Below are 19,954 nucleotides of genomic sequence, written 5' to 3'. Positions count from 1 at the left end.
GAATCACTGCAAATCTGACTGTCATAATACAATGATGAAGTTGCTTTCATTTTCTGTAACATTTTAAAATGCTGCTGGTAAGGATCAAGGAAGCACATCAGGTACAAATGCTCTTACTGACCCCTGCTTTGAGTGCTTGATATAAACCCCCCGTATTCAATGTCTACGAGTGTTAAATACAGCTGTAAGTACTAAAAGTCTAACAACAGGCAAAGCAGATCCACTCCAAAACTGAAAACTTTCAAACCTCTACAGGAGGCTGATTGGGAAAAAAATCTTACCAAAATAAACCTTAAAGTAGCAATTTTTATTGGTTGTTGTATAAATATCCTTCTGAAACATTATTTGTTACAAAAATACCTGCAAATTCCTACATCTTTTTTTTTTAAAAAACAAACTAACTGGATGATTAGATGAAACTGATGGTAAGAATTAAAACTGGGAAAACAATATAGCTTTGGTACAAGTAAGTACAGATGTTAACATAAAAGAGGTGGAAGCAAAACGCTCTCAGTTTTTGTTGCATGCACTTTAAAAAACTCTTTTGTAAAATCATCTCTTAGTTCAAAATCCTTCACATAAATTATTCCCTATAGCTGTACATCTGAAAACCAGGTCTCTTAAAATACTGTGAAGTCTCTTTATAAAAATATGAGCAATTAAGCGAATAATTAAGGCTTCAACTTCTGTGTCCCTCGTGGCACGGGTGGGTTGTTTTTCTCCAGATGGGACAAAAGGTCCATGGATTTGTGCAGGACACTTTATTTTTTATACGTTTCACCACTGGAGGTTTATGCAATCTGCATTTGTCATTCCTTCTATATACCAATAAAAGCCTGATGAGAATTTTAAAATTTCAATTATACAGAAAGCTATGAAGGTTAGAATTGGCCTGTTTATGGTACCACAGATATGAGCATGAATTTCTTACACCTGTTTTCATAACCACAGGACAGTTCTCTCTCAAAGGATTGTTAGTACAGATAATCCTTTTTTCCCATTTCAAGTAGTCTGCAAATGATTCTGATTTTTAGAGAGGCCACCTAGTTTTTAACTACACATGCTCCATAAACTCTTCAAGTTTCTTTTTTCATACAGTTGGATTATAGTAGATGGAAATCCTTCCTATTAGCACAAGACAAACATTTCTTCACTCTTTTTCCACATGAAACTTAGTAGAAAAAACATCCACTATTAATTAAAAGAAAAACTCATTCACACAATTCTTTCCAAAGATTAGCACATGTACAAAACCACAATTGGGTAAAAGTCTTTACTGAAAGGAAAGCACAAAAACAACATACAAGCACAGATGGCTCAACCCAAGCAAGAATCAATCCATTGCCACTGCAGTTCCCAACACCTTCACATTCAGACCCATCTTCCCTGTCACAGCACAGGGGATGTAGGGCTGGTACTGACTTGTAACCCCCAGCCCCACAACCCCTTCCAATTTAACAGCCCAACAGCCTTCTGCACCCCACTTTTCTTCCCCACCCCAATTCCTATAATGTCAGCTGAAGCAGCCCTGGCTTGAGTCTAACCCAACTCCCTCCTTCCAAATTTGGCCTTTCTCGCCTCCTGCTCCCCCTTGCCTCAGTGTGGCTTTTCTGGCTTTCAGAAAGAAGAAAGCTGTAACCCGAAAAGGTAAAAACCCTCCTCCAGTGCATGCTGCATGTCCTCAGCAGGCCCATCCCCTCACAAAAAATTTCAAGACACCACGGAAGGGTCCTAGCAGGAAGACTCCTCCTGAGCACACAGCAATTTGGAGATACATACATCACAACACCATGCAAAAGGATTATGGTACTAGACACAGCTCTCACTTTTCCCTGGACTCCCTCAAGTCCAGGGAATTCAATCCTTCATCTGAATAGTCCCCTAAAATGTGCTGCACCACAGGATTTCTGAGCATTATCTTACAGCAGGAGAATAAACAGCTGACTTATACACTTCCATATGTTTCTGCCTACAAAACAGCACTGTGTGTGCGTGTGTCTGCTCCCAGGGTGTCTAAAGGCCTCCCCAATGATCTATCCAATTTGTGTGAGGGACAAAAAGGACACTGGCATCTCTGAGGCCACAGAACTTGTGCTGGGGGCCCATTTTGAGCCCAGAGCTGCAGTTTAACATTACAGCTTCAGCCCAGTTGGCAGCTGGCCATTGCCAGGAACAGAGAGACTGAACCCTCCCATCTCCATTCCCATCTTCTCTATTTCTGGCCTACAGTCATCTCCTCACATTACAGGCACACTCAGCTTCCAAACCAGCAGAACAAACTATACTATATCCTAAAGATTTTAAGAATGCATGTATGCCTTCCAAGTAGGAGGAGAAAAAGCAAACACAAGCATATAGAAAACTCATGGCTCAACTAAACTGAAATTAACCTGCTTTAGAACCTTCAAAGGAATGTCTCCTTTAAAGGGCAAAATACATCTAGGGGCTAACTTACCCCACAAATTCTTGTTGAATAGCTATTTGTGAAGGTGTTTATTTCTCTGAAAATGCATTTCTAAACTGGGGAGAAAACTGTCAGAATATCTTTTACTCAAGCTGAAGCAAGCCTTGTAACAAACACACACAGTCCTTTATCCAGACTGTACCATCTGACATTACACTATGAGTTTCAAAATAAAGACAAAACATAATGTTTAAGGAATTGCTTAATGCATAGAATGTCTTCAGAACATAAAACTCCGTATTTCTAGAAAAGCTCACAACTGGCCTCAACAGTATTCTTATTTGAAGAAACAAATCTACAGTTCAGCAGTCCCAGTAAATCTCTACTTCCACAATTTAATGTTAATGACAGATTTAAGTGAAAATAAAGGCCTCACTGGATGCCTATCTTCATAAACCAAGTTATTTGCACAGAAATGGATAACCATACCCCTGTGAGGATGTAACTAGTTTGAGACAGCTGGCAAACAAAGTTAATAGGCAGCTTAAGTCCCTCCATTTTCCTCCTCCTCAAAATTTCTAAGATAGAAAACTAAATCAATCCCTTAACTCTTTTCCAGTATGATTCTTAAAATCCAGAATGGAGCTTTTGGCTTTGCTTCCAGTACTTATTTCCAAAACACATCTGTAAAGTATAAAAATCAATTAATAATGTTTTGATAAAAGACAGCTCATCCAGACACTAGACAGGACAGATTCACTACTCTCATCATTAAATAAAACATTCAGAAATCTCCAGAGACTTATTTTTCACAAATGTTGACAGAGACAAGTACTGCTTTTATCATCACTGTCTGAGCTTATAACAGAAGTATACTATTCATTTCAAATGACCAAATGAAAAAGAAAGTAGCTTCCCCTGAGCATCAATCATTATTCTCAATTATGAATCATGGAAACCATACTATGTACAAAAAGCATCCAGTTTTTAAACATTTGAGACTTCTCTTCACACCTACATTCCTATTAATGCATTTCACTAATTCATATTTTTAATTTTATGTTCATAGAAAAATCTCCACTTACAGAAGAATGGTTCCTCTTGAAAATACCACAGGCATTTGAAGAAGGACACAGGTAATCTCTCTTCAAAGAGGCAGCAGCTAGTAAAACTGAAACAAAATATACAGATAAAATACTCTTGTTCAGGTTAACTAATTCAAGACCTAAATAGCCAACGAGCTGGAGAATGATATTCCTGAAAAAAAGAACCTTCCATTGAGAACACCTGCCACAAAATCCCAGCAGTTTCAAACTGCAGTAATTTTCTAGTACTAGTGGGATGCTCCAGGCCATCCAGAACTTTTTTAACCCAAACAAGTAATTATTTGCATTTTTTCTATCCTTAGAACCTCCTTTTGTTATTCACTGCTGCTTATAAATCAGGTCCTCTCATCTCTCCTTCTCCTGCTCCCTGTGTAGCCCCTTTTTCTCTAAAACACTCTCTGGCTTTCACAGTCTTTGTTCCTCTCATCTGAGAGCTTGCCCTCTGTGTCCCAGCCTTCCTTTCTGCCCCTCAGCCCCCGGTATTTGATTGAGCTGCCTCCTCTCTGCACTGAGCGCTGGCTGCCAGCGCGGGCGGTACCGCACACGCTGTCCCCGCACCCACGCCGGCCCCGCACCCACGGGACAGCCTCAGCGCCGCAGGCTGCGACTGCAGCACGGGGCAGAGCTCAGGGGCCTCAGCACACCCTGCCAAGCCTCACCACTGTAATAAACCGGGAGTGAGACAAAACAAAGCTCCTTCACCAAATTTAGCTACTGGAATAGTAAACCTAAAATGAGTGTGTAAAATCTGTCCAAGCTAAAAATCTTTGACAACAAAAGCTTGAATTGGGATGGCTCCTTGACAGTACAACAGCCCCTCTCAAACTTGCAGGTGATGGGACTGCTGGAGCTATTCATCTAAACTGCAGACTAAGCTAAATAAAATACTGGGTGTTTTTCCTGCGCTGTAAATCCCAAAGCTGACAGATGAGTCAAGATATTGAAACTAACATTTCCAGAATGGTAGTTAAGACAAACCATCAGCCTGTGCAGATTTGACTTGCAACACTACAGGCTACAAACCTCAGAAAATTAGACTCACTGATAAGCAACTCTTGCTCTGGCTCAGCAGGGAACATAGCTGTAAGGCAGACAATACAAAACATGCTACTTCCATTCATGAGGATGTGTCACTTGGAAAAAGATCAATTTTAGGTAGTAAAACCTAATCCCAACACAACAGCTTTGAAAGTCAACTGCAGGACAGTTTTTCCAAATGCATGAGAACCAGTACTGCAACACCAACACCAGCCATCATTAAATATTTGATTATCGGAACTAAGAAAAACATCTAAGAGATGCCTTCTGTCTAACAAGGCAATACCAAGCTGCATGTGCTGTGCCCTGTAGCTCACACTTCATGCACTCTCCTCTCCCACTATTCCTGGGTGAAAGACCCTGAAGCAACCATCAAATTAGCAGATGGAAAAAGCCTGGACCACCCCTTCCAAAAAGACAACAGTTTAAAAGAATTCAGTGAATTAATGTGTACGCTAAGCTCAAGATTTTTGTTCTCCCATTTGCAACTTCTATTGAGTAAGCTGCCTATTTTATACTCCAGTGGCTTTCTGTTTTGTTTTTTAATTTTAAATCTGCTTGGGACTTCAAGGAAACAGAACAACTACAATTTCAGTAGCACACTTGATTATTTCAACAGCTGTTTGTAAGTGAGATTAATTCCATTAACAATGGGGGGGAAACAAATAGAAAAGAAACCCACCTTCGCTGAAAAATGCAACTTTCTCCTAAGATCAGAGGCAGAATTCTGTTGATTTAGGTCTGGCAATTTTTATTTTTAGCACATATCCTTAAACTTCCTTTTCAATTAAAACAGGCAAAGTAATATAAAACTCTGATGCAGAAGTACACTGTCAGTCCTCCAGCCATTTGGAATTATTTTCTACTTGTTTTCCATTTAAAATGCCTTCCCAGACATGAGAGATTAAACAGAAGCTCATGTGTCAAGCAGAAGTGATCACAAAACCTACATGGAAAAAACCACTAAACCAGATTGAATTTGCATCTGTTTGTCTTCCATTCTTCTTTAATGTCTTGAATTTACCAGCACAGTCTATTTCACAGAACTAAATAAAGGCAGAGATAGAGTACCATCCTGTGGAGCTGAGATTTTGAGTGTTCTGTTAGAGCACTCAAATATATAATTGGCAGCACCAGCAAAGGATGCTCAGTGCTGGATCAGTAATTCACTAAGAAATTTGTTAAACAGCAACCATTTGGAAGAAAAGTCAGAGATTTCTGCCTCACCTCTGGCTGCCATGGCTTCAGTTCTCAGCACATGTAGCTGCATTACGGTTATCTCAACAGACATTTTCAAGCACCGTCCTCCACTAAGTGGTTCCAGCCAGGAACAAGGGAAAACCTTATCAGCAAGACAGCCCCAAGGCCTGTGTTACAGGGTACATTTAGAAGATACCTAGCAACACACTTTGTTCCTGGAGCTACAGCAAGTCTGCTCAAATGATAGATATAGTACAACAAAAATAGTCATAAAAGCCATTCGTTTGTACAGCGCTTTATACCTTCACAAGCCAAGAACCTCCTCTGTGCTCTTTTATGCTGTTCTGACTAAGGCAAAAGACCTTTAAGTCAGTCCTAGTCTTGTCCAAATAGGAACTGCAGAAAAACACCACACACACAAGTAGGTGGTTAGCAATACCAACACAGAATTAGCTATTCCCTCCAAGTCTTCCTGAGTGAAATACCAGTCCAGAAGAGCTTTGCAAGGTGTCTCTGGGGGCGGGGGGCTAAAAATCACACTCCCAATACAACAACAAAGGACAAGCATCATCTCTTTAATTCTGAGAAATAGCAACACTGTTCTCCAGTTCATTAAGAATGAGTTGCTTAATGGCAGCTTTTCAATAGCATGCTGGCTTGGACAGCCCACACATTGATTCTGGATCTTACCCAGGCTGTCAAAGCCTGTAGAGATAAATAAAATTGTGGTGGCACATACCATTGCCAGCCAATTGTAGAATATGATCTAGAAAATGAGGGACCCCAATACTCTAAAGCTCCACAAGGAAGAGGCGAAAAAGTTAGCATAAAACACTCAAAATAATTCTCCTTAAAGAAACCCAAACTCATGTTTGAATTGGAAAAATTAATGCATAGTTTAAGCCAGCTACTTACAATAATGTACACTAGGATATATAAAAGAACTAGTCTAAATTATTTCTAAGGTCTTACTGACTTGCTTTGAGGACCAGTAAGATAGGGATCCCAGAGCAATATGAAATAGGGTATATGTCTCATAGCAATAGTAGGGAAGTGGGAAATTACTTAAGTAGCAAGACAAGCAATGTAGTTCTCATGCTTAGAAAGATTCGGATACATTGCTGGGGAAAAAGATGAGTGATTTAAGTAAGGGGAGAAAGATAACTGATAGCCAGGAAGCCTCAAAACAATACAGTGTTCTCTCTTGTGTAAATGTCTTACTGAAGTAGCAGGTGCAGCTTATGCAAGTTCAACTACTGTTCAACATAACGTGGAGACTATAATTCCAAAATAATTAGTGTAGACAATGGTAAGTACTGGAAGATTCACTTTCAGAAAACTAATGGCTGAGTATAAAAAAATAAACCAAAACAGAAAGGATTTTGGGTTGGTGCAGCTAGAACTTGACCTGTAGCAGATTTTGTTTAGTTTATTAATTTTGGTGATCAAACACAGGCACCCTTGAAGAATCTACAAATGACACCAAACTAGGGAGGTGGTGGAGAGGGGGAAAGGGGGCAGAAGTTGCAAGGAATATGAAGGAGATGACCCTAAGTGAGCTTAAGAACTCACGGATTCTAAAACACATTTGATAACATCCATGTAAAGTGAGAGCAAAACCAAATACCGTAACTCTGAAAAAGATCATTAAATAAAAAACCTACCCACATGCAGAAGCATCCATATTAAGAGTAATAAAGCAGAAAAGAGAAGCTATACAGGATCAGAGACTAAAGAGTCATAAACCTGATATTCATCTTGAAAGCCAAATACAATTTGAGAAGGTGGTAAGACTACTGATCACATGAGGTTAAGCTGTTTCAAGTCTAGTCAACACCATTGTCCTAGCACTGAAATACCACATACATCATTGTTGCGTATTCTAAGGAACAAATCCTGAAAATCTAGTTCTAAGACGACTAAAAAGAGATTGATAACAACTGGAAGAAAAAATCCTTTGTCTTCTCACTATAGCTATTTGACTTTCCAAGGGGTGTCTTATCTACAGTAAATGGGAAAAAAAACCCAGTCTTTATGAACTCATTTCTATGATTTATTTTAGATGACAGTGCACATTAAAAGATTTCTCCTTCCCTTCACCTTCCCTCCACAAATAGAAAAATTCCTTCCAATTTCAGTCTCCTCTTTTCTTGATCTTCTTGTAAAATTAACATGGAATTTTTAAAATAGAATTGATTTCATACTCAACAGTACTACTGATATTTGTACTAGTTCTACTTGGCAATTCACACTTTGCAATTCATTTTTAATGCAGTTAAAATTTAAAACAAGGTTCAATGTGAGGATTTTTTCCTTCTAGACAGCAGTTGCATTTTGACTCCAGCTGGTATCATACCCTGTGTTTACACCATTAACATAAAACAATTCAGACTTTACTAACAGGTGTGTATGCACACCCTTATTTTGGGTCTGTCACATGTGTATTTTAGGTTTGATTTTATTTTTCAGCTGTCCTGTGAACGAGCAATAAAATTCTAACTCATACTTGACCAAATCCAGTACATATTTACATCAGACAGACTTCAAGCAATTACTAGAGCTGGAGTGTCAACAGCCCATACTGAAATATCACACCATCTTTCAGCCTTTGCACAAATTCAGACTTCCAGAAATGCTTGTTTAGATTTTAGACAACCACCACGCCAATGCCTTCAGCAACATTCTTTCCTGTCAGAAATGTAAGGCTAGTACATTATTCACATATACACACTAGTTTCTATGAATCCATGTATTGAAACTGAGTGGCAAACACACACACACCTACAGCAGTCAGAAAGCCACTAACAGGCAGCATTCCCCTTTTCCTTTAAAAATACATATGCATATTTACTAGTTCAGAGATCTAAAAGCCAGAATTACATAAAGCTGTCTGAAAACCCAAGACTCCTTACATATCATGTGAAAATATTTGCTGAAGGATAGAACAAGACTTTGATTACACCTTCAGGGCTATTCCACACCATCTGTGAAACCAGACCACAAGACCTGAGTCCAAGAGTCACACATGATAAGGAATGCGAAACTCCTCCACTTGCAGGAAGAGTACCTGCAGTACTGCAAGAGGAAAGGAGGCAACCACTGGCCTATGTACAAAAAAAAAGTGCTATTTCTCTGATACTATAGGTAAAAGGCAGTGTTTTCAGATGCACTAGCTCCCATTTTCAGAAACAGAACTCAAAACATTCCAATTACCTAACTGGATGCATGGCAGATTTTGTAAAGGTTTAAAAGCAAACCTCACATTTGCATTTAGAGAGAAAACAAAGAATCTGGCAAACAAATTAGAGAAAAACATTCAACAACATAGTAAAAGTAAAACATGTTAGCTCCACAGATTAGCATATCCACCTGAACAGGGCAGCATTGTTACAACAAAAGGGAGGTAAATACTATTGAAAATTGGGAATAGCAATGATTTTACCATTGCCTTTCAGAGGGCTGACCTCTCTCCTAATATTGTATTTTCCATCAGGAAACAATTCCTAAAACTATTTGTGTCCTACATTTTGTTATTGTTTAGGAACTTGTGAGACAGAACAAACAGTGGTGAGCTCTTAATTATAGCAACACTCATCTCACTGTCCAACCAGTCTTCACAACCACCAACTCCCAGGTATGATAAATCAGTTTGTGAAGCCCCCATGCCTCCAAAAGGCAAAGAAGTACTTTATGCAGAAATCCCAGCAATTAAAAGAGACAGCAGTATTAATAATCTGTGGCAAGCTGGCAAATTTACAGGTCATGGCTCTTAGTCTAGCACTTCCATTTTCAGACAACAGGATTTCTACATATCGAGTATATCTTTAAGAACCCTCTCTTAACCACAAAACACACAGAAAACAGAATGACACTGTATTGGAGAATAAACAGCTGTCCAAACATCTACTGAAGTCCAGAAAACAAATCCTACATCACTGCGACGATTTTCAATCTTGACAACATTAGCCAGTGGCCTCAGATCACCACAAATAAAACTTCCTAGAACTTAGGTTTGCTTTTTGGTTTGGGGATGGGGGTAGGGGATAGTCAAGCTTCTTTTTTAAAGTATTTAGTTAGAATAATGATAATTTTACATTAGACACTTTATGGCAAAAAAAGTTAGTTCATTACTGAATTTATCAGTGTGTACCTATCCAAACACAAGAAAGCACCATCTGGTCTATAGGAACACAAAATATTCGTCTATGTGTTACATTTTATATTGACTGTACTCTGTTACAATAAAGGCAAATGATTCTGAGCTTACTCTTGCTCTCACCTGATCTTGCCAGATCTACCATTACCCTGTACCATTACTCTTATCAATATAAATCATGCATTAGAACACATACTGCAAAACCCCTCAGACTAATAAAAGGAACTTAGGAAAATAATTATTATTCAACATTATAGATATAAAGGAGCTTTTTAGCCACTCAAATCAGGCAAAAAATTTCTCCAAATGAGAAATTTTCTCCAAATTTCTCACCACTGTTCAGTGTAATATGAAATACATCAGTTTAAGCAAGAGAAAAAGTAATGTCTCTATGCTTCAATACATTTTAAATTTTGCTCCTATGAAACTCAAAATAAATCCTATGCACTCATGTATGCTCCTCTACCACAAAGTACAAACACATTTTGACATAGCTGTTTCTGATTTTTTTTGTACTACTTACCACTAAAAGCATTCCAATATAGTTCTTTAATTACTTGTCAGTTGTACTTACTGTACAAACACTATTTTTCAAACACTAAATTAAAACGGCAGGCCTGGTGCATTTGTGCTACACTAAACTAGTACTGTAAGCCACAAAGTTAACTGTAAAAAAAGCAATCAAATACAGATTAAATAAGAAAAACATGAAAACTGTTTATTTCAGCTGACTTGTCATAAAAGCAGGATATTTTTTAATTCATATCAGCCGCGATCAGGATGATCCTGAGCTGCACCAACAATCCAAATGCCAAGCAAGATGTACTGTTTCAAAACCTCACCAGTCAATTTAGAACAGAAGCACAACCCCTGCACAAGTATTAACAGACTAAAATTGTTTTATAGGTAAACTGTGTTTTCAGTTGAGATGACAGAATGTGCAGCAGTCTCTATAAGGCTCACAGCTGGAATACCAAACCCAAACCTCAGCCTCAAGGATTGGTTTTATTTTAGAAAGGGAAGAGAAAAATGTCAGTTCATGACAGCTTACCAAAGGACAAAAAAAACTTCTATTTCTCTTGTAATAGAATTCTGGACAAAAAAAAAAAAATCTGTCAGGAAAAATACAAAAGCAGTAACAGTAGTCATTTGGTCACAAAAGAGCAAGCAGCTTCTCTAGCACCCTCAGATTTTGTATAATGACCATGTTTGTTGACCCCTTCCATACCAAAATTTCAAAGTATGTACTAATACACTCCTGCAATTTGCCACATGCACAGTAAAGCTCTCGAAAGGGTCTCTGAAGGTTTTCTACATTGATTTGCTCTGGAATCTACTCATTCGAGGGAAAGGCTAAATCTCTGTTTTCATTTAATAGGCAAAATCAGAAAACAGCTTAAATCCTGATTATATAAAAACATTAGAAGAAGATCAGCCACAATCCTCTTTGCTCTGTAAATGAACAACTCCAGAAGTGTCCTCAGAGCACCGAGACCATTTAGTTTATTCTCTGGGGCCCCCTCTGGACTCAAGCAAGATATGTAACTGTACAACTATCCCAGAAAAAATGAAGAGCTCATATTAGCTGGTGAACATGAAGTAACAGTTGAAATAGGTAACAAAAATGCAGTAGCACACCTCTGGACACATCACATTGATCCAGAGTAAGCTTAGGAGAGTTTAAGCCCTAACTATGACTACAAGAGCCCAAACTCTGGAATACTGTACATGCTGCAATGCCTTGCAGCTCCGAAGCACCCACGGTTAGGTGACTGTACCAAACAGATAATCAAATATGAAAATCAAACCCATTTAAAGACTACCTAGCATTTCTCAATTCATTGTAGAATTCTTTGTATTTAAGACTATGAAGATATTTGTATCCACCAAATTATACTCCAACACTCACAAAAAAAACCCCCAGTAACATAAAACCAAAATTCATGCATTGACAGCATTAGGAATTACTCTGAGAAGAACACTGGTTCGCCATCACATCACCATGTAAGACTTCTGCCATCAGTACCACATGCAATTCTGCTCTTCCCAATTAAAAAAGCTCTTGCAGAATTAGGAAGTGTAAGTGAAAGTCAACAAAGAGCAAAGGATACTGGATTTTCTGATTCAGAAAGTCCTGAGATGGAAGACATTAAGTCTACAGCTACAAATCCACGCTATCTTCCTCCACTTACATCTGCTGCTGTGCTCTGCCAGATACAACACACTTCTAGAGAGGGAACTTTAATTTGACCAGAGTAAGCTAACTGGACTTCTGGATGAAGGACAACAGTTAAATTTCAGTGTATGAGAAAACGTATCCAACTTGTCCAAATATTTAACCAGCTTTTTGCAATACCTTTGTAATGTCTCTGAAGATGGTTAGGAGCCTCAACATTACCTTCTTTATCCAAGCCATTTTAATAAAAGCAAAGCTAAAACCCCCAAATTAACCTTTAGTAATGAAAACATGACAACTGCTTTGCAAAATAATCCAAGAAAGAGCACTTGTCTCACAACTTAACTCTACAACAAAAATATTAAATAGCCACTGCATTTACGTGCTCTTCTCTCTCTCTCTCAAATTTTCAGTCTAACCAAATGTACCTCTGCTTCCCTTTTATAGTCAAGAACAGATACAAGGAGCAAAGATCTCCAATGCACACATCTCTCCCTTTATACTCCCAGCAAAGCTAAGCATGTAAATGTTTTTTAAAATGCTATAAGCTTCTGATTCTAAATTAATCCCATCCAGCAAAGTCCTCAGGCTTTAGCTGCAGTTCATCTTTCTTCCACACAACCTCCTCTCAAGAGCAGTTTATCTCAGAGAAGAGAGGTTAAAGCAGTTTTCCCTTCTCAGAGGAGGGAACAGTGCTCTGGTGCTAAACTTCAACCTTTCTCCTCAGCAAACTTTTGCAAAGAGCTCTAGCCTAAGCACCAGAAGGGAGAAAAAGAGGAATAAAAAGTTAAAGATATGCTGAAGAAAATAAATGGTGAAAAGCAGTAGAGAAAAATAAAGGAGAAAAGAGCACAGTAAGAAAACGGAACAAGAAACAACACAGATAAAAAGATTATATTAAACAATGAGTGTTCAGTGCTTCCTAATAATCTGAAAAATTATACCTGTACTACCCCACAGACATACAAGCTTACTGCACTTCTGGTCTACAGGCTTTAGAAACATATTACCAAGAACAAAGCAACAAGGGGAAGTAAGAACAACTGTGGCTGCTTTCCTAAGGTATCACAATCACACAAAGAAATCAAAGTCTTTAAGAACAATGCTACACCAATAATGACAAGGCTAACTTTAAAAAAATATCAAAAGAAGGGGGGAAAAAAATAAAAATATGTAGTCCTCTCCAGCATTTCTTGTGTCAAAGCTACACAAGCAGAAGCATCCAAACACTTCACATGTGCACGACAAAGTAAACAGTTTGGTCCAACAACCAGATGAAGAAGTAGCTTTTGTGTGCAGATGGAATGAAGGAACTAAAGGCTGGCCAGCCCAGCATGCTCTAGGGGCAGCCTTGGACACCTGACCCATCCCAACACTGAGCCTTCACAAACTATGGGACACTGATGTGGCTAAAGGAGGGGACCACTCTCACATGATCGCTGAAGGTTTGCAGGCACACACACAGAAAATGCCAACAGCAATAAACCCAGAAAATCCACCATGTCACATCCCAATTTAATTCTATCCAAGCAATTCCTCAACTTTACAAGTCTTTGCCACCCTAGATTTGCCAGTTTAGAGAAACGTCTCCTCTTGAATGTTTTCTAACATACACATATAGATGCAAAAATGCAACCTGATGAACCCTGCTTCTTCTCCTTTCATTTTCTATTGCAGATGAGCAGGCATCAGAGACTACAGCTCAAACACATAAAGCCTCTGTAAATATGCTATGCATAAAGCCAAAGCTGATTTTTCAACTACTCTGATGAATCATAAAATTGAAAGCTTCCTTTGTTTAAAAAAAAAAATCTATAAGCTGTAAAAGACTCCATGAAAAGATGTATTAGTGGTATTAAAGGTCAATGTAATAAATAGCACAGCTTTGAGGTACCAAAGAGCTGTGTATTAGTACCAAGTCTTCACACAAGGAACTGACAGAATGAACAAGTGACTGATGACAAATTCATCTACATACACAGGGCAAAAGACTAAAGAGATCAACATGCTATAAAATCTACACACAGCAAGATTATTAGGAAGCACTACCTATTAATTGCATTACTATTACTGCTACAAAGACAACTGAGACTTCCCTCTTCCAAGGAGTCACACAGAAAAGACAAAGGGTAATGGGCACAAGTTGCTTCTGAGATTCCAATTGGACATGAGGGAAATTTTTCATACTGAGAACCATCAGCAATTGGAATAACCTCCCTAGAGAAGTAGTGTATTTCCCAACATCAGACACTTTTAAGATTTGGAAGGACAGACTGCTGGGTCATCGCTGTCTATAGAATTGTGCTTTTGCCAAGAAAGATTGGCCCAGATAGTCCTTGAGGTCCCTTCCAACCCAGTATTCTGCGCTAAATCGATGCATTTCCATTATGATGTGCACAGACATGCATGCTATGTTTTATACATAAAAAACCATGACTAATGCCTGATGCTGATGGGATCTGTAAAGCTAGCATCACACTGTCTAGTAGGCACTGATCTTTATCTTTAATCAAATGGAGCAGAGTTAAGTTGTGGGTTTGCATTATGCATAAGCAGTGAATACAATTAGGCTGAAAAGCAAGCTGATCTTCTCTGATCTCAAGTGGAAAGTGTGAATTCTGATCTTCACAGGTGACAGCTCTGAGCATCACTCCAATTTACTAGTCAGCTTCCTTGAATCTGTGTTCCCAACAGAAAACTCAAAACACATAGCTGTGGCTAATCTTAAGTCACTACTGTTTAAACAAGAGAACACCAATTAAGAGAGCAAAGCAGTTACTTTACTTTGTCTGGCACAGAGAAATTCGGTTTTACAGCTCAAGAAGGGTACCGAAAAACTGGAGGAAAAAAATTACAATGTATATAAGAAGGGAGCAATCAATAGAAGGAAGGAATTTGATCAAGGAGAGTTATAAAATGACTACCACTGAATGGACACCTTTTTGCTTTTAGGTAGTGAAATCATTTCAGAACTGTTCACCTCTGAATTGCCAGAAACATTGTCTTTGAAACTTTCTACAGAAATGCTGTATTTCAAGCTGATGCATCTGTTCAGAAGCATGAATTTAGGAAATCTCATGGTCACTGCAGTTGTAGTAGTAGAAGCTCCATGTGTTCTCAAAACAGTTTACAAAGGAATAGAGTATTTTGCTCTCTACAGGTAAAAAACCAGGGAAATAACACTAGTAGTCCAAATTTTGCTGCTCTATTGTCTCTTCTGTCAGGGGCTTGCCGGTTTTTGTTTGTTGCCTCTTTGGTTTTGGGGTTTGTTTTTTTGGAGAGGGACTGTTTATTTTTATTGGTTTCTTTTAGTTTGGTTTTTTCATTGTTGGGTTTTGGTGCTTTATTCAGTACATGAACTTAGTGGGGGGTTTCTTAGGCTTCCACGTCTGTTGAACTCACAAATATCGCATCCGTTCAATGTCTCAGATTTATTTAACTGCTGATTCTTATTACTCACCTAAAACAATGAAAATATTGAACTGCAAAATTGTGCTGCTGTTCAAATTTAAGAAGCACAGCACAATGTACTTTAGGAATGTGCAATCTGAACAATGCATAAAAATCAAAACACGACAATTGCTCATTCTTCACCAGCCAGTTCCATAAAAAGTTAAATATAGCAGAATGAGCTGCTTTCCTGTTTAATAAACAGAAAACATCTTGTTTATTAATCAGTATACATGTGTAATCATACAAAGTACTAAGTACATACTTACTAGTTCCAAGTCATACTACTACCACCTTAAGGGGAGAGCTAGGAAAAATCCACAAAATAATGTATGTATTTAATCTACCAACAGCTCTCCACATGTACATGAGCTACAGAACTCAGTTTTACAAAACCCTCAATTTCCAGGGCACAGGATTGCAGTGATTAAGCACCCAGACTTCTAGTGAGCCTCAAACAGGCTATACTAAAATCCATGCTGTTAAATCCTTGCAATCATTTTAAATCCAGGCTAGGTAAATTAATGCTAACTTGGGTGTGCCTAACCATTCTGGAATTAGGAAGTTTGCAGACATAGTATGCCTCATTCTTGGCCTGCCTATTCAACAAGTGCCTGTTGCAGAATAGAGTATGCATCATTACAATCCATACTATTAAATAACCTTTTCAGACTAAGAAAAAACATGTCAAAGCATAAAACCCTCACCAGCTTAGAGATAGCCAAGAATTAATGAGATCCAGGCTTTCCTCTCTTCATTCACTCACATACACTTACCTTCTGAATATCCAACCCCTTCAGTCTCATACATAATGAAATGAAGGTGAGACTTTTATTATGAACACCCATTCCCTATTAAAATGGACACATTTAACTATTAAGAATATTATCCTGTTTTTCTGAAGGATTTTATTACAATTCTCCAGTTCTCAAAGACATTAACTAATCTTCCAATTATCACATACTGACTTCTACTAATTCACCACACTGTTTTTAAACATAAAAGAACATAAAAGTAGGCTAAGCACTTTCTACTTCTTTTTCTGCATTTAAAGATAATTACTGTAGATATCATTGCAATATCACAGTACAAACACATTGCACAAGGTAATCACTAACTTGGGAACAGACACACATCCAATATATCAATTTTTTTTGACTCACAGATGCTTGTGTGCACAAGTACATGCATTCAAAATACATAAAAGTGCACTCCTCAAGGAACACCCTTCTTTTTTTATAAAGAGGCCAAGACTGTAAGCACTAATTGCATGGGTTCTTCCTAAATTTCTTCAGACTCCTCAGGGAAGCAACTTGAACTACAAACCTACACAGTCCTAATAACAGAAATCCTTTGTATAATCACCAACTAAACCTTGGGGAAATCTCTGGGGAAAAAAATTAAAACCTGCAAAATGTAAGGAAGGAACACAATTCTGTACAACTCTACTCCTGGCCATTCAGAGAAACAGTACCCAAATAGCTCCTGCCTTCCTTTGCAGGGAACACAGTACTATGTACTCTTAAACACATCTCTGAGAAAAAGCAAGAATCATCAAGGCAAAGCCTTTTCCACCTCAACCCCACCCAACAAAACTCTTTTACTAGTGAACAAATGAAACCACAGGACTTCAACCTGTCAACAGGAAAATAACAGTACAGATAAAACCAACAATATATAACTTAATGCAACATCAGCCACCTGCACACAGTGGCCATCTCTTCCTCTTCCCTCCCCACAGTCCTCTTCTTCATTTTAAGTTCAGTTCTGAGGTTAAGTTTCATGAAGAATTTCACAAGTTTTAGTCCGCCAGCATGTACACAGCAATGTGGGGAATTAACAAAACTAAGTTGATGCTGCTGAATGTTTTGCACCTAAATATTCTTACAAAACAAATTAGGATTCTGTATTTGAAACAAACATGTATCAGCTTTATTGGAGTGTGATACTATTCCTAAAAAAAGCTGCTTGTTAACATGTTTATGTTCAACTCTCAGCTGTAAAACATGCTGGGAGTTGAACATAACCATATTAATAAGCAGCTTTCAAGAATTTCAGTAAACAAGACTGGGTTTAATAGGACCATGAGCCTATGCATTCTTAAACAGCCAGTAGCCAGTAACTGTTACTGAGGAAATAAATTAGGTTTTAAGTAAAACTTCGTATTACTAGGTTTGCTATAGTATTGAATTGAAATTTTTTTTAAATTCCACAGAGAAAAATTTCCACTTTGAACAAAAAATTGCATGTGTATAATAAAAAGGAATTTACCAGCTTCGTTGTTTCAGTGGTGTAACATGGTAACACCACTGGCAAAATGAAGTTTAATTACCTCATCATTCTTTACAGAAAGTATGTGACAAGAACCCTAGACTGTGGAATCCAAACATAGTAGGGGGAAAAAATACTCATTTACTTTACATAAGTAAGTTAAACTACTAAGACTGCTCTTCATAGCTCAAGACAGCTTTTTTTCACTGTGCATGCCTCACTACAGTGTTCACTAGTATCATGATTCTAAATAGCCTCTTGGAACCACAAACTTCATTTTTTAAAAAAATAATTTTTTGTATGTTGCCAAGGACATGGACACTATTTTCTCCTCAGTGGTAACTTGGAGAGCTATACATCAAAAAAACCCCAATAATGATTGTGTGTATAACTCAACACTCAAGATGGTATCAAATGAAAAGGTAAAACTCCTCAAGGGAAAAGACAAAATAATTAAAATACCCTTTTCCAAGGGCCCTGCTAGATCTGTGAACAAATATATTTGTTTCCAGTATATAGGTCCTCTGAAATGTTTTATCACTACCAGAAGTCAAACGTCAGAGGCTCAACCTCTGCCAACACGATACAGCAGGTTATGCTGACAGTGTTTCAGAAGGAGAGTTTTAAAGTGATGCTTTCGATACAACAACATCCTTCAAGGCAACTGCAACAACTACAAGGCAGATTGTCTCACACAAGAAACCTATTTGTTTGTTTTGACATCCAACAGACTGATGAATCAATGTTACAAGGGAGGGTTTTTCCTTTGGCAGAAATGGTTTTTTCACTTTCACTTCCAGACTGGACTTCCTCTGCATATCCTATACCTATAGGTTTCACTAGGTGTTAATAAACAGATGATTAAAACATGTTCAGTGGAGAGGGTTATGCTTTTACTTCCTCATTACAAATCTGCATCGACTAATCTTAATTGAGATCTCCAGTTTTGTTCTCCCTGCAGTCCATAGCAAATCCTGGTCACCTCCCTCCAGGCAGCACTACTGCTTGCTCAACCTGTTGAGTTAATTCAGGAAGCTGATCCATCTGAAAATAAATCCAACCCCGCCTATCTTTGCAAAACCAACATCACTGCTCCCCACCTCTCGTCCTTCCACACCCCAAACCCACACACTGCAATTTTCCAACCTTCTTCATATATCATCTTGAACCAGGTCATTACACACCTGTCAAGGACTTGCATATGGTATAATGCAGGTGACAAGGCTGCATGGGCAAAACTGCAGCATCTCACACTTGTTGCATCCATTTTACTTTTTAATTAATTACATTACTCTGTGAAAGGACAGATCATGTACTAAAAGCCTGTCTTTTTCAAGGATCAGGCACATCCAGAAGAATCATCCTTTTCTTTCTTACAACATGAGTTTAGTTTCACAAGTGGGTTAAAAGAAACCACCTACAAGAACTGCTGTGTTTCAGAAAATGTGACAAAAGCAGGCATTCTGTCACAGCCTGAACACAATCCAACCTGCTTTTGCAAACCCTTCTACACATTTGGGGGGGGGGGGGGGCAGGTATGGGGTGGAAGGGAATAGCCATCTAGTTCCTTTGCATGTCCCTGTGGAAAAACACTGATGTACGCAGAAAGCATTCAGCAACAGCCAGGGATAGAGTCCGGCACTCTGTGGCAGCCAGCCTACCCGGGGTAAAGCATCCTGCTGGAGACCCCCCTTGCACACTGCATGAAACACTACACTCTATCAGCAGTCAAACACAACACAGTTTGTGACAACAAGCAGCACTCCAAAAGGTCACAAGGTACAGAAAGCAGAACATGCATTCTTACCTATTCAAATTCCTGAGAAAGCAGACACATGCAGCTTCAGCAAAAACTCCCAGTGGACGTCACAATCTACTTCTGATGAATCATACCACAGTGAAACCTAGAAGCAAAAAAGATCATGGGCATGAACAAAATTTGAATGGGGAGCAATCAAATGAAATACTTTTCAAAAGGTAAAGGGTATTCTGAAAGTTGTGCTGGTGAGAAGCCAGAAGCAACAATGAAGGCTTATAAAACTGTGACTCTATAGATTTTCTGCACATAGCTTACACATCTAAGAGAGCCTGTATGATAATTTTCTCACTACAACAATCCCAACCCTTCTTTTATCACCCCTTCTCTGAATCGT

The 19,954-nt window shown here is 38.4% G+C and overlaps 1 protein-coding gene across 5 annotated transcripts in view; it reads right to left on the bottom strand.

Annotated features, from left to right (window-relative positions):
* SIPA1L1 (signal induced proliferation associated 1 like 1) overlaps positions 1 to 19,954 on the bottom strand; it is a 201,066-nt gene that overhangs the window by 114,808 nt on the left and 66,304 nt on the right. For 3 of the 5 annotated variants that reach the window (XM_026793734.2, XM_026793739.2, XM_074542900.1), the window contains 2 exons: positions 19,609 to 19,705; positions 3,490 to 3,575 (listed from right to left, as the gene is read on the bottom strand). The gene's annotated coding sequence lies outside the window, so the exon portion shown is untranslated. The remainder of the gene's footprint in view (positions 1 to 3,489; positions 3,576 to 19,608; positions 19,706 to 19,954) is intronic. The other 2 variants (XM_026793741.2, XM_074542899.1) reach the window with 1 other exon arrangement.

Source organism: Zonotrichia albicollis, chromosome 6, assembly GCF_047830755.1.
Source record: "Zonotrichia albicollis isolate bZonAlb1 chromosome 6, bZonAlb1.hap1, whole genome shotgun sequence".
Taxonomy (NCBI): Eukaryota; Metazoa; Chordata; class Aves; order Passeriformes; family Passerellidae; genus Zonotrichia; species Zonotrichia albicollis.
The sequence above is the reverse complement of the archived record's forward strand: the minus strand, read 5'-3'. Positions and strand labels throughout refer to the sequence as shown.